The sequence below is a fragment of the Cimex lectularius genome, unplaced genomic scaffold, assembly GCF_000648675.2.
Source record: "Cimex lectularius strain Harlan isolate CLEC.00 unplaced genomic scaffold, Clec_2.1 scaffold138, whole genome shotgun sequence".
Lineage (NCBI taxonomy): Eukaryota > Metazoa > Arthropoda > Insecta > Hemiptera > Cimicidae > Cimex > Cimex lectularius.
In genome coordinates, this window is record NW_019394229.1 from 883238 (window position 1) to 896176 (window position 12939).

A 12939-nucleotide genomic window follows, 5' to 3' on the forward strand; every position below is an offset into this window, starting at 1 on the left:
TCTATCTCTATCTCTCTCTCTCTCTATCTATCTATCTATTTATCTATCTATCTATCTATCTACCTATCTCTCACTCTCTCTCTATCTCTATATATCTCTCTATCACTCTCTCTATATCTCTCTCTCTCTCTATCTATCTCTCTCTCTCTCCCTCTATCTATCTATCTACCTATCTCTCACTCTCTCTCTATCTCTATATCTCTCTGTCACTCTCTCTCTCTATCTCTATATCTCTCTCCGTCACTCTCTCTCTATCTCTCTCTCTCTCCACACACACGCACTCACTCACCCCTCTCATTGTTAGAAAATTGACATTTAATTATTTTTATTTTAGAAATACTAGTCCTTTGGTATTATCCTCAACCCCCGTTGGAGTAAATATCGTGTCAGATCTGCCCTTCCCGATTAGACGGTGCAAATATTTGTTTGTACAACAAAAATATTCCATTCCTTTCCCTTTTGAGGAGTTATCCGCCTGGGGACTTTTATTTCCCGCCCGATAGAACATTTTCAAAGTGTAGGTTTCTGATGGAATTCCGTTAACAAATAGTTTCTGTAATTGTTTACCATTTAATTTGGAGTCAAATTTGTTTTTTATTATGCTGTAGGATTTGTACAAATATGATGACAGATACGACATACGCAGTCAAAAATGCTCTTAGGACTATCTAACTTATCAATCTCTCTACTCATTTATCTACATACATATATATTGTTGCTGTCTCCATTTATTTTTCACAGTTTATCCTACTGTATCGTAATCGGTGTGTTTTTGTCGCACTCATATCTTTTCCCTTGGGTATGTATATCTGCCTAAAACTTTCTGTAGAAAAAGGAGGGAGAGAACGAGAAAGAGGAATAGAAACTTAGAAATGAGAGAGGGAGGAGATGGAGATAGAATGGAAGGGAGAGAGAAATGGGAGAGGAAGGAGATAGAAGAAGAGAGCGTGAAATGGAGAGAAATATGAGATGTGTAGATTTTCATATTTTCTCTAGAATTATCGGATTGATAACCATTTATTCCAACAGGGGAGAAAGGGAGAGTGAAAGAGAAGGAAAGAAAGAGAGTGAGGGAGAAAAAGAGGTATAGAGACTTAGAAATGAGTGAGGAAGAAGAGGGAGGAAGGGGTATAAAAACTTAGAAATTAGAGAGGAAAGATTTAGAGAGAAATGGCGAAAGAAAGGAAAATAGAGATTTGGAATCAGTGAAGTAGAGGGAGGGAGGGCGATAGGGGAAAAGAGAGAGAGAGAAAGAGAGAGAGAGAGAGAGAAAGAGAGATTGAGTGAGGGAGAGAGAGTGAAGAGAGAGCTGAGTGATTTAATCAGGCGGAGTTTCTTGGACCCCTCTCTACCGTTTAACAGGGGAAAACGGAATGAATGCATGAATATTGTTTTATTGAAAAAATAATATCAAAACCAGACTGGGAGAGAGAGAGAGAGAGAGAGAGAGAGAGAGAGAGAGAGAGAGATAGAGAGAGAGTGAGAGATAGGTAGATAGATAGATAGATAGATAGATAGATAAATAGATAGATAGATAGATAGATAGATAGAGAGAGAGAGAGAGAGAGTGAGGGAGAGGGAGAGGGTGAGGGTGAGGGAGAGGGAGGAGGAGAGAGAGAGAGTGAGAAAGAGGGGAGACAGATGGATAGAGAGTGAGAGAAAGGGAAAACTATAGAGGGAGGGAGATTGATAGAAAAAGAGAGAGGAAGATATATAGATAAATAAATAAACAGATAGAGAAAGACAGAGAGAGAGAGATAGAGAGAGATAGACAGATAGAGAAAGACAGAGAGAGAGATAGAGAGAGAGAGAGAGAGATAGATAGATAGATAGAGAGAGAGAGAGAGAGAGAGAGAGAGAGAGAGAGAGAGAGAGAGAGGACAAAGCAAGTTATACATTTAAAAAAGCGAAAGAGAAAGAGAGAGAGAGAGAGAATTAGTGGGACAGTAACGAGAAGGTGAAGAGTGAGATTATGCGCGTACATTATTAGTCAAACATGTTTTATGCATAGACTTTGCGATGACAATGTCAACTCACAACTTACAAATTGTGGATTAGGGTTTTTAAAAGTTGAAATCAAAACTTAAATTATAATATTATGTCATAATTTGCCAGAAAGTGGATGGCCGGGCGTTATTTGCCATTGTTCGAGGTCTCGTATTTCGTTGGAAAGGAAATTTCCTGCCCTAAATCTTCCCAGTTGCGGTCCGTTTGTGATCGCATTGTCCCGTTATTATTATGGAGGGTTCGAATGTTATACGGACGTTGTCGGACGAGCGGGAGTTTCCGCTATCTGGCTCGAAACGTTATTAGGGGTGATTTTTTCACGGTGCACCCCAGGTGCAACAGGAGGGGTCTGAATGGCCGATCCCTTCGCCTGTTGCTATGCAAAACCAGTTGTACATTCACACCTATAAATTCACCTACGATTATATGTAAATTTTCGCAAAGTAAATTGATTGATTCAAATAAGTTCCATGTTGGTGGCGAGCCTCCTAGGTCCCTAAAATTATTAATTTTATTTATAAGTTAAAATATAATTAATAAATTGTTAAAAATAATTTATTCAAAATAATTTTTTTAAATTAACGCGCGAAAGCATGCGCCGGCTATTTGATTTCAAATGGGAGCTACCTGTAAAATTGGCAAAAAGTATGCAAACTAATTTTGAAAATCAGTAATAAAAACAGAAACCGCCATTAACATAATATTCCTATGTTTATATCATGTTGATAATTTATTATTTATGTTTAACACGTTTTATTTAGTGGTGAAAAAGAATGCTTGGCTGGAGCATGAAGTCCATAAAGTATTTGGCGACCGCTGTGTTAATTCACAGGGGAGAACGAAGTCCATTGTTGCCTCCGACTAGGAAATCTCAAAGGGGTAGCTCAGATTTTTTTCCTATATAATATTTCCAAGTTGGGTCTGTCACGGGGCCGTTTCCTGCAGCCTAAATCCTTAATCCTTAATCTAAAACAAGGATAAAGAATTTTTCAATGTTTACTTTTTACGGAATTTAAATTGTTTATACAGTCTCATTTGTATACGGTAGCAATAAACTGTTTAGTGATTATTTGGAGATCGTGAGGTGCGGTCTGGTGTGACGAAGATTTAAAAAAAAACATTTTCTTTATCATGCCAACGTTCGATCTTTATTGAGATCTTCTTCAGGGCTCAAAGTGTTTGTTTTTCGTGTAGATGTGTAATTCTTGTAAATCGTGTTGAGAGTGCCCTGAAGATGATCTCAATAAAGATCGAAACGTTGGCACGATAGAGAAAATGTTTTTCTAAAACCTACGCTACAACAGACCGCACCTCACGATCTCCAAATAATCATTGGCTAAAGGTCACTAACCGCACATTTCTAAACTGTTTACTTTTCATTTTTGTTTTCTTAATTTCAACTTTTAAACATAAAAATGCCATTTAGTGCTGAGGAAGTTGTGCATGGTGTGGACTGTGGCACTTATTCATGATGGACGTTCTGTCAGGTATTCGGCTAATGCCATCGGAGTTCCCTGCGAAACACTGCATGACGCCATTAGACGTTATCGAATCCCTAGAAGGCCCGGTTCTGGGTGTCCTAGAATGACCGTTTTTTGACTTTGAAAATTTTGCGAAACGGCAACTTACTGTTATTCATCAGCTACAGGAAGCTCGAGGTGTACAAGTTTATGAAGGTACTGCTCGATGAAGATTAAATCAGTATGAACTGATGGCTTTAAGCCCCGTAAGAGGACCAGATTTGAATAGAAAACACAGTCGCATTTGCTTGAGAACGCAGCCATTGGACTTTGGACGATTGGTCTGCCGTACTTTTTATAGACAAGTGTAGATTTCCTCTACGATTTCCCGATGTGCGTGAAAGAGTGTGGAGAAGCGAAATGAAAGGTATGAAGCTTCTAATTTTTCCCAAATCCAACCTTTTCAACGTAGCTCAGTGATCGTGAGCCTCACAGAATTGGTTGTTGTTCGTGGAGCGTCTTTAACGGCTACTCGTTTTGTATGAAATTTTGGAAAATCATGCGTTGCCTATTTTCAATGAAATCAGCGACAATCCTATTCTAATGCTCAGTACCTTCATCAGCATTTATGAGATAACCTCAAAAGAGGAATAAGAGCACGTCCATCACTTCCTCATACCCTCTACGATCTTGAAAGGACTCTTCGTGAAGAATGGGCTAACCTCCAGCAAAGAGACATTTTCAGACTGGTAGAAAGTATGCCGGGGCGTCTTCGAGATGTAATTGAGGCAAGAGGAGGAAATTTGCCATATTGAAACGTTAATTAAAAATCTAAAACAAAATTAAAACAGATTTTATCTGTCCATCTTTTTTTCCATTTTCTTTAGCAATTTAATTTTTTAGACAAACACTCAAGTATTAAACGTTAAAAAAAAGTGAAACTTTGATTAATTGGCATATATAACGATTGTCCCATCAGCAGATTATGGTTAGGGATGGAGGAAACAGCCAATGAGCAATGAGGAGGAGGAAACAGCCACGCATCTTCGAATGTCAAGCAAAGGCTCAATGGAGATTTAACTTACCATACAAGAAAATCCTAGGGAATGAAATTGTAGCATCAACAGTCAATGACCTAATACTTCCGAGAAGAATGATTGAATCGATTGCACTGAACTATGGAACTAGGAAGGTACAATGAGCCACAGAGTCTGCAGTGCCTGGGGAGCACAAACCCCTCTTCCTTCATCACCAAGCCAAGCACCGAATATTATTGTCCGATTAGGCGAACCTTAGCTAGGTATTCGGCGATTCCTGCATGTCTGGAGCCACCTTTAGGGAAAAACATATCTTCCAGGACACGACAACTTCGAAAAAGGAGAAAACTGAAAAGACAAGTATGGTCCAACGCTCAGCACAGAAAAGAGTAGTACGTTTCAATAAATGAAAGGAGTCTCTCAATTTTCGATGTGGCGCTTGTGAAAGTTTGTACAAACTGACTGGATTGAACAATTACCTGAAAGAACTGTCACTTAATCGGAGGTAACTCAAGGCCATGGCTCAAACACTTCACCAGATACAGCCTCGCGATTGTAGTAGTTAATCGTGATTGCACATGGAAAATTGACAGATAAACTAAACGTATATAAGCCCCTTTTTGTGAAACCAAAAACTTTCCATACGTTTTGTCATATCTGAAGAACATTCTATTTGCCACGTCTAGTATATGTGTCATCAGGTCAGTTGAGAGGATTATTTCGTTAAAAAAAAATTTCTCGCGATTTTTACTTTACTCTTTCTCCAAAGAGGAAGCAACTATCAAATGGCAAAATGATAGCTTTCACAGCACCATCACAATTGAAAAACCAAGGAAAACAGAAAGAAAACATTTAAAAACTGTGCTATACAAGCTTACTTTAGTTAATCGTTCAGTTTAGTCTTCCGATCTTTATTAAAGCAGACTGACAAATCAAATGAGCATGTATGATGTCTTTTAACCGGGCAGGCATGAGACCACAAGCTGACAGATAAACTGAGCATGTATGTAGGCCAGTACGACAGTTTTCCATGTGTGAGGTCATGTCTGAAAAATTTACTGCTCTGTTCTGCCTGGTGAAACGTCCATTTTTATTTCCCTCCTGATAGATAAACTGAGCGATTAGTGGGCCCTTTAATGTTACTACATTTTTTATTAATCAGTAGTATTCGCGAAAGCACGGCCAATTAACCATGTGCTACCATCGCATTAGTACTGTTTAATTATTATTGCCCCATCTGGTTTTCTCTACACTACTCAACCTAGAGAAAACAAATTCGCAGCATTCGCTCTACGTTCAAACATTGCAATACGAAAATACATTTTTTAAGTTAAAAATTAAATTATTGTTTTTCAAATTGTAACCTCCACAGTTTCATTTACGAATTCATCAAGTCAAATTGGTAACATGAAAAATTGTGAAAACCATTTGAAAATCGCTATTAATATAAATTTAAGTATACATGGTGTCAACTAACTTGTATCCCTCACGGTTTCTTTAAAAACTACTCAACTATAAAAAAAAACAATTTTTAGTCTTAATCTATACGTTTAAAGACTACAATAATTATGAGGTTTTTCAATTTAGCAATAAGATAAAAAGTCGTATTTTTTTAAGTCCATATTTATATATTCGGCTACATGGTCAATTTTATTTTTTGAAAAATCGCAGAACACTGGTTTCTTCAAAAACTACTTAAACCAGAAAAAGTTTTTTTTTAAATCATAAACTCTACGTTTATTACAGTCTCTTTCACCTTTTTATCTTTTTTCAAATGGTAGCCTACATTTTCATATTCGAATTCATCGAGTCAATTTGGTTTTATTGAAAAATTAAAAATGACCATTTGCAAATTGATTCAGAAAAAGGTTACATATACAGAGTTTCATTTATTAGCTTCCCCCTGGTTTCCTCTAAAACTATTCAATCTAGAAAAAAATTAACAATTTTTTTTATCATAAGCTGTACTGTAAGTTTCTTTTGCAGTTTCTGATTTCACATGTCTGCAATATCTAACCTTTTTATGAGCTGGTTTTCAAATGGTTTTCTCCATTTTTGACAAAATTTAATTTACCTGATGATTTCGCAAATGAAAATGTATATAGGTTACCATTAGAAAAAACATAGATTTTTTAATTCGTTTTTATAAAGAAAACAAACAGAATACAAGTTCTGATCAATGCAATGTTTGAAACCGATTATTTGATTTTATACACAAAAAAAAAGGAAAAGAAAAGACATGCAATGACTGAATCAATGATTTCTCAATACCCTTCAAGAGTTAACTGTTACAAATTTTATTTTATAATTAATAGGTATTTGCATTGCAATTGAAAGAAAAAAGTTTGGACAGTTATTGCAAATAAAGTTATTTCATTTTTTGGGTTGTTATCCTGTCAGTTATCTAAACTTTACGGTAATTGCCTTATTTATTTTTAATATTCAAATAAATTGATTTATTGTTTCTTTATTGTAATTTTATTATTAAACAATTTAATAAATTAATTTTTTTAAAGTTATCATTGAAACGTTTGAAACCGCTAGTAAGGTTTTTTAAAAAAGGAAACGAAAAGATTGTAGTGCAAAGACGAAATGTAATTACTTTTCCTTAGGTATTTTTAAAGTTCAAATAAAATCTTATGACTGTTAAGCCAAATTTAAATTTAATTTTTGGCTTAAAAACATTGGGGAAGTTTATGTTGAAGTTTCTGATTTAATTTTTCCATTAGGAACGTGCATTACTATTTAACGATTCATCAAATCGATTTGATTTTATGAAAAGTGGCGAAAACCATTTGAAAATCGGTTCATAAAAACGTTAGACATTGCAAAAATAATTTAAATGAGAAACTGCAAAATAAACTTCACCATTGTTTTTAGGCCAAATATTAAATTTTAATTTGGATGAAGAATCATAAGATTTCATTTGGATTTTAAAAATAAGTAAGGAAAAGTCAGTCTATTATATTTGGTCTTTGTATTACAATTTTTTCGTTTCTTTTTTTTTAATAACATCTAATTATTGGTTTCAAACCTTGCAATAATCAGATTTTTTAATAATTTATGAAAATGTTTAATTTTTTTTTTCAATGCTAACGTAAATTATCAATTGAGGATCGATCAAATAGATTTGATTTTATGAAGCGTGACGAAAACCATTTGAAAATTGGTTCATAAAAACGAAGGTATTGCAAAAATAATTTAAATGAGAAACATCAAAATAAACATCACTTATTTGTAGATCGTGAGATGCGGTCTTGGGTTAAGTAGATTTTAGAAAAACATTTTCTTTATCGTGCCAACGTTTCGATCTTTATTGAGCTCATCTTCAGGGCTCAAAGTGTTTGTTTTCTGTGTGCATGTGTCATTCTTTTCTGTCGTGTTGAGAGTCAAATGCACTGATATAATCATATATATTATAAATTCATGTATTTGTATAATTTAAACAATGTTTATAAATCCCAGGCACTGATAACGATCTCAATAAAGATCGAAACGTTGGCACGATAGAGAAAATGTTTTTCTAAAGCCCACGTCACACCAGACCACATCTCACGATCTCTGAATAATCGTTAACTAACGGTCGCTAAACACCACACATTATTTTTTAAGTCTAAGTCTTTAAGACTAATTTTTTAAAATGAAAAACCTTAGATGAAAATAATAATTAATTGGTTCATGTATAACGCTTTTTTGATTGACATGGTTTTCGCCCTTTTTTATCAAATCGATTTTATGAATCCTAAAATACTAACGTGTGGTGATTGGTGACCGTTAGTCGATGATTATTCAGAAATCGTGAGATGCGGTCTGGTGTGATGTAGGTTTCAGAAAAACATTTTCTTTATCGTGTCAACGTTTCGATCTTTATTGAGAATTAAATTTAACAAATACATGTAGGATGCGGAAAAAAGTGAATTTATACAACACAAAAAAAAATATTTTTTTTATATTCAATCAAAGTATTTCTACTCATAAACACTTTGAGTGAGTAGTAAAAAAATATTTTTTTGCATTGTATAAATTCACTTTTTTCCACATCCTACATCTATTTGTTAAATTTAAACAATGTTTGTCAATCCCAGGCCCTGAAGATGATCTCAATAAAGATCGAAACGTAGCACGATAAAGAAAATGTTTTTCTGAAACCTACATCACACCAGATCGCATCTCACGATTTCTGAATAATCTTAAATACTAATATAAGCTCCTAATGGAGAAATTAATTTTTATTATTAAACTTTTTAGTAAATAGTGTGATTATTGCAATGTTTGAAAGTTGGCCTTATGTTTAAGGAAGGGGAGTCTATGAAAAGCCTATAAAATCAGTGATTCTCGAACATTTTTATCAAAACCGTTGAATGTGTGATGGATCGTTTGGCATTTCGTGCCGATGGGCTTTACTATGCCACGTGAGTCGTAGTGTAGGGCCGGATGGGTGAATGGGCCCGACGAAGGGCCGAGGCGAGTCTCGCTCTGTCTCGAAGGGAAAGTAAAGCGCCTGTTGCTGGTTGACGTCAGTCGTTGGAAGTGGGAGCGGATTGGACGAACCCCCACCAGAAAAGACGATTGCGCCTCGGTGGAAAACGGGCCGAGACCCCGAATCGTTAGTCGGCCGTCATCGTCGTTACGATCGAGTTTGGCTGTACTCCTTTCCGACGACCGCATCTCTCGCCCAAAAGTGTCGCAGTGTCCGCGCTTTATGTGTGATGTGATTTAATTGTCTTCTTCTTCTTCTACGAGTTGTTCAAAATCTACCAAAGTGTCGCCCGAGGAGATCACCGTCATACCCTACACTCCAGACGAGGTAATTTTCAATCGGGCACTCGCTTTTTTATTTAAAACAAAATAAATATATAAACTATCAGCTGAATTTCCGACACAAGAATATTTTAATTCGCCGATATTCTCAGTGCACTTATCTTCCCCGAGTGATGTCCCCCTTGGGCATCGAACATGTCAGGATAAGGATGTCAGTCGCGCTATAGGATGCACCAAGATACAGGAACATGTTTTAAACAAGACTATACTGGTCTCTGCCTCGTCCCATAAGGTAGTGATTTTATTTACCTTCATCTTCAAATAGATCCACTTTAGCATTACGACCCAGATCCGTCTTCGCGACGAGCTTTCTGACAGATTTCGTAAAATTCCTCCGTTGCAATCCGCTTCCCATGCACTTATACATTCCCTTCCATTACATCAAACTGCATAACGTCTAAAAATTAGAATTTCCTCCGAACAAATTCTCAAACGTTTTAAAAATTTTAACAATTTTTTTTTCTACTTTAAAATTTCAACCAAACTGCTGATTTATCATTCTCATTGAATTATTTACTCGCTAAACCCTTGAAAAGACCTTTGGTCATTATCTCAAATACTGTTATACTCAAAACCTGGTTAAATCATACACTATTTTGCCAAATAATCGCACGGACGGGAATTTTACATAAACTGAGAAATTTCTCTATTAAAAAAATCTTTTTGAAAAAATTGCTCAAAACAAAGCAGCCGTCTTTAAAGATCGACTGTCAACGCCCTTCAAAAATCGACCATTTATTACACAAATTTCTTTTTTGCCATTCTTGTCCAAAATGGACAAACATTTTTGACATATGCTGTTTTTTTATGTTGTCGTGTGAAGAAACAGTGAACGAAGAAACATGGCAGTTTTCACTCCAGTGTAATTAACCGTCTTTGAAACGAGAAATAAGCCCGGTCAGAATTTAGTCTCTAGCAAATATTTAACAAATTACGACACTTTTGCCCACAAAAAATTCTTGCTTTAAAGCCCTGAATGGTGAACCATACAGAACTACTAAAAATAGTAAATATTTTGTTTCAAAAAAATACAATATTTTGTTTTTCCCAACATATCGAATATTGCTTAAAATTTTATTTATAAGTTTTTTCGTCGACTTTCTTTTTCGCGTACTTGCGTTACTGGGCGTCCTTCGCAAACGTTGAATTTAACCATTTTTCCTCTTTTCTGATTTATTACGTGAATCATTTTTCAAAACCTGAGCTCAATTTTTATGACAGTCATAAATTCCAATCCTATGTATTTATGTAACTTCAGAAAACAATACATTGGTTCTTTCACGTATTTCAAAACTAATTGACATTCTTTCAAAGTTTTACAATAATCCAAAATTCTATTAGTCAAGTTTTATTTGACACACACAAATCATGGCATACGAGTTTTACAAAAATACTTCAAACAGCAAACTAGAGAAAATTGATTATTTTAAATTTGAGTTTCCCAGATTTTTTCATTTTTGTATGGTTTGTCATAAACAAATTATCACCCCATTTTATCATAGTTAAAAATGATTTTTATGGCCATCGGAATAGAACATATGTGTTCTCTTACTTGCTGAATAGTAGTAATAAGAACTAATTATTTTTAATAATTTCTACTCTTTCTAAAGAAATTTTCTTTTCCCTCCGATTTAAGAAATCATTATTGAACAAAATGCTATTTTTAGCGCGTCCTAATGTGTGGCGATTAAACAAAAATGGTCTGATTGTGACGAAATGACACTTGTTACAATAACCAAATCTGTCCAATCGTGTCATAACCGGGCTCAAATTTGACTTTGGCCCAGGTAGTTTGCTTCAGCTTCAGTATTAAAACCGTGGAAATTTACGATCAGTTACCTTAACGGGAACATCTTCGTGAACAGGTCCATTAATTTAACTCCATTTGCACATTTATAAGAATATATGTTTTTTTTATATCTCGATTCGAATAATTATTTTTCCTCCAAATGAAATCGTCCTATCTGGTCAAATAAGCCACCAAATTTACAACTATTGTTCTTTATAGTACTGAACTGTACTTTAAGAAGAAAAGGGCATAGGTGTAAATAGTTAAATTGGAAATTTTCCTTTCGGACTTAAGACATTTCATGGAAAATTAGTGTTTCGAAACACTTTTAGTTTTTCTATTAACCTTCTTGTAAAAAATCTGCAATTTCTCAAATAACGCAATAATCGATTGGTTATTGATTATATTTAGATAGGAAAGAGTTTAAACCTGACAGAAACTCTTTAATAAAATGTTTGTCGTGACTTTCAATCTCCTTCCAAGGACTCCTTGGCCAGATGAACAATTTAAAAAATGCGGGCAGTGTTTACGCGTAGGAATTTCTTTATTTTAAAGTTTAAACTGACGCAACAGTGGAAAATCTTCGGTATAGTTGATATTGACGTATCTGCGAGATTATTTTTAAAAGTTTGAACATCCATTGGAGCATCAATGAACATGGAGGGCGTTTACCTGTAAGATCGCGTGTTCACTTATGTCCCCGTTATTATGCTAATCTTATTAAATGTTAAGAAAATTATATTCCTTATTTGTCTTACAACGATATTTCATCAATTCGTCTACAACTTTTTTTCACCAGGTTTCATCGGGTTATCACATTTTCTAAATATTTACCCTCTTATACAAAGAATATCATCCTGGCAATTAAAAAAGAAAATAATTATAATTAAGTCTTCAAATTGTATTCCATCATGCTTGCTGAATTAAGCTTAATTTTTTTAAATGGAAACTGGTAGTTTATGATGTTACTTACTATAGATTTTTTGCCTTTCTTATATTATATTTATCCTTTCTCCTGTTAAAGGATTGCAAAAATATCTCTTCTCGTTTAAAATTGGAGCTTCGTGAACATGTTGACAGTTGATTAAAAAATTTATTTGCTTATTGTTGCTTTGTCGATCTTAAAATGTTAAACTACTTGTACAAAAAAAAGTTTCTATTGTTGCTTTTAGAACATGCAACACATTTCTACTTAAACGAAAAAATTCTTTAAACTTTTCAATCCACGTTACTTTAACATATCTATATTCCTGTGAAAAGATTAATTTTATCTTATATTTAAAAAATATTAGATTAATGTTCTTTTTTTCTAATTGAAAATTGTATTTTTCGCTATATTTTTCTTCTGGATATTATACTTTTACCTTGTTCATAAATTTATATTTCTTCAAACAAAAAATTTATCATTTGTTGATCGTGTGGATTAAACGAATACAGTCCAAACTTATAAATTAATGCCCTGATTTTCTACAGGATTTTCTTTCAGTCTGTCCATCCATGCAAGAAACAAATTTTTATAAACAATAATTCTCAGCTTTCTGGATTTTTTTTCTCGAACCAATTTAAAGAATAATCTCCTAACGCGATTCTTATCGTTAGAATGTTGCTGGTCTTAATGATAGCTATTCGACATACTAATCTTATTTTTCTATTCCTGTTTGAATTTGGTTAACTAGATTGAGGTATTTAACCAGATTAAGGCTGATAATTTTATTTGATTTGATTGACACGGGTTTTATGAAGGATAAATTTATTTATTGGCATTTTCTACTTAGCTTTGCTATAAACGAAATGTTTAATTGTGATTGGAAATGTTTAACTCATT

The 12939-nt window shown here is 34.3% G+C and overlaps 1 protein-coding gene across 2 annotated transcripts in view; it reads left to right on the forward strand.

The window, feature by feature from the left end:
• The window catches only part of LOC106665016 (putative nucleotidyltransferase FAM46C), a 434493-nt gene that overhangs the window by 388097 nt on the left and 33457 nt on the right, over nucleotides 1-12939 (forward strand). The window contains exon 1 of one of the 2 annotated variants that reach the window (XM_014391141.2): nucleotides 9080-9311. The exons of the other annotated variant lie outside the window; for it this stretch is intronic. The gene's annotated coding sequence lies outside the window, so the exon portion shown is untranslated. Of the gene's footprint in view, nucleotides 1-9079; nucleotides 9312-12939 lie in introns of those variants that run through there. 2 annotated transcript variants of the gene reach the window in all.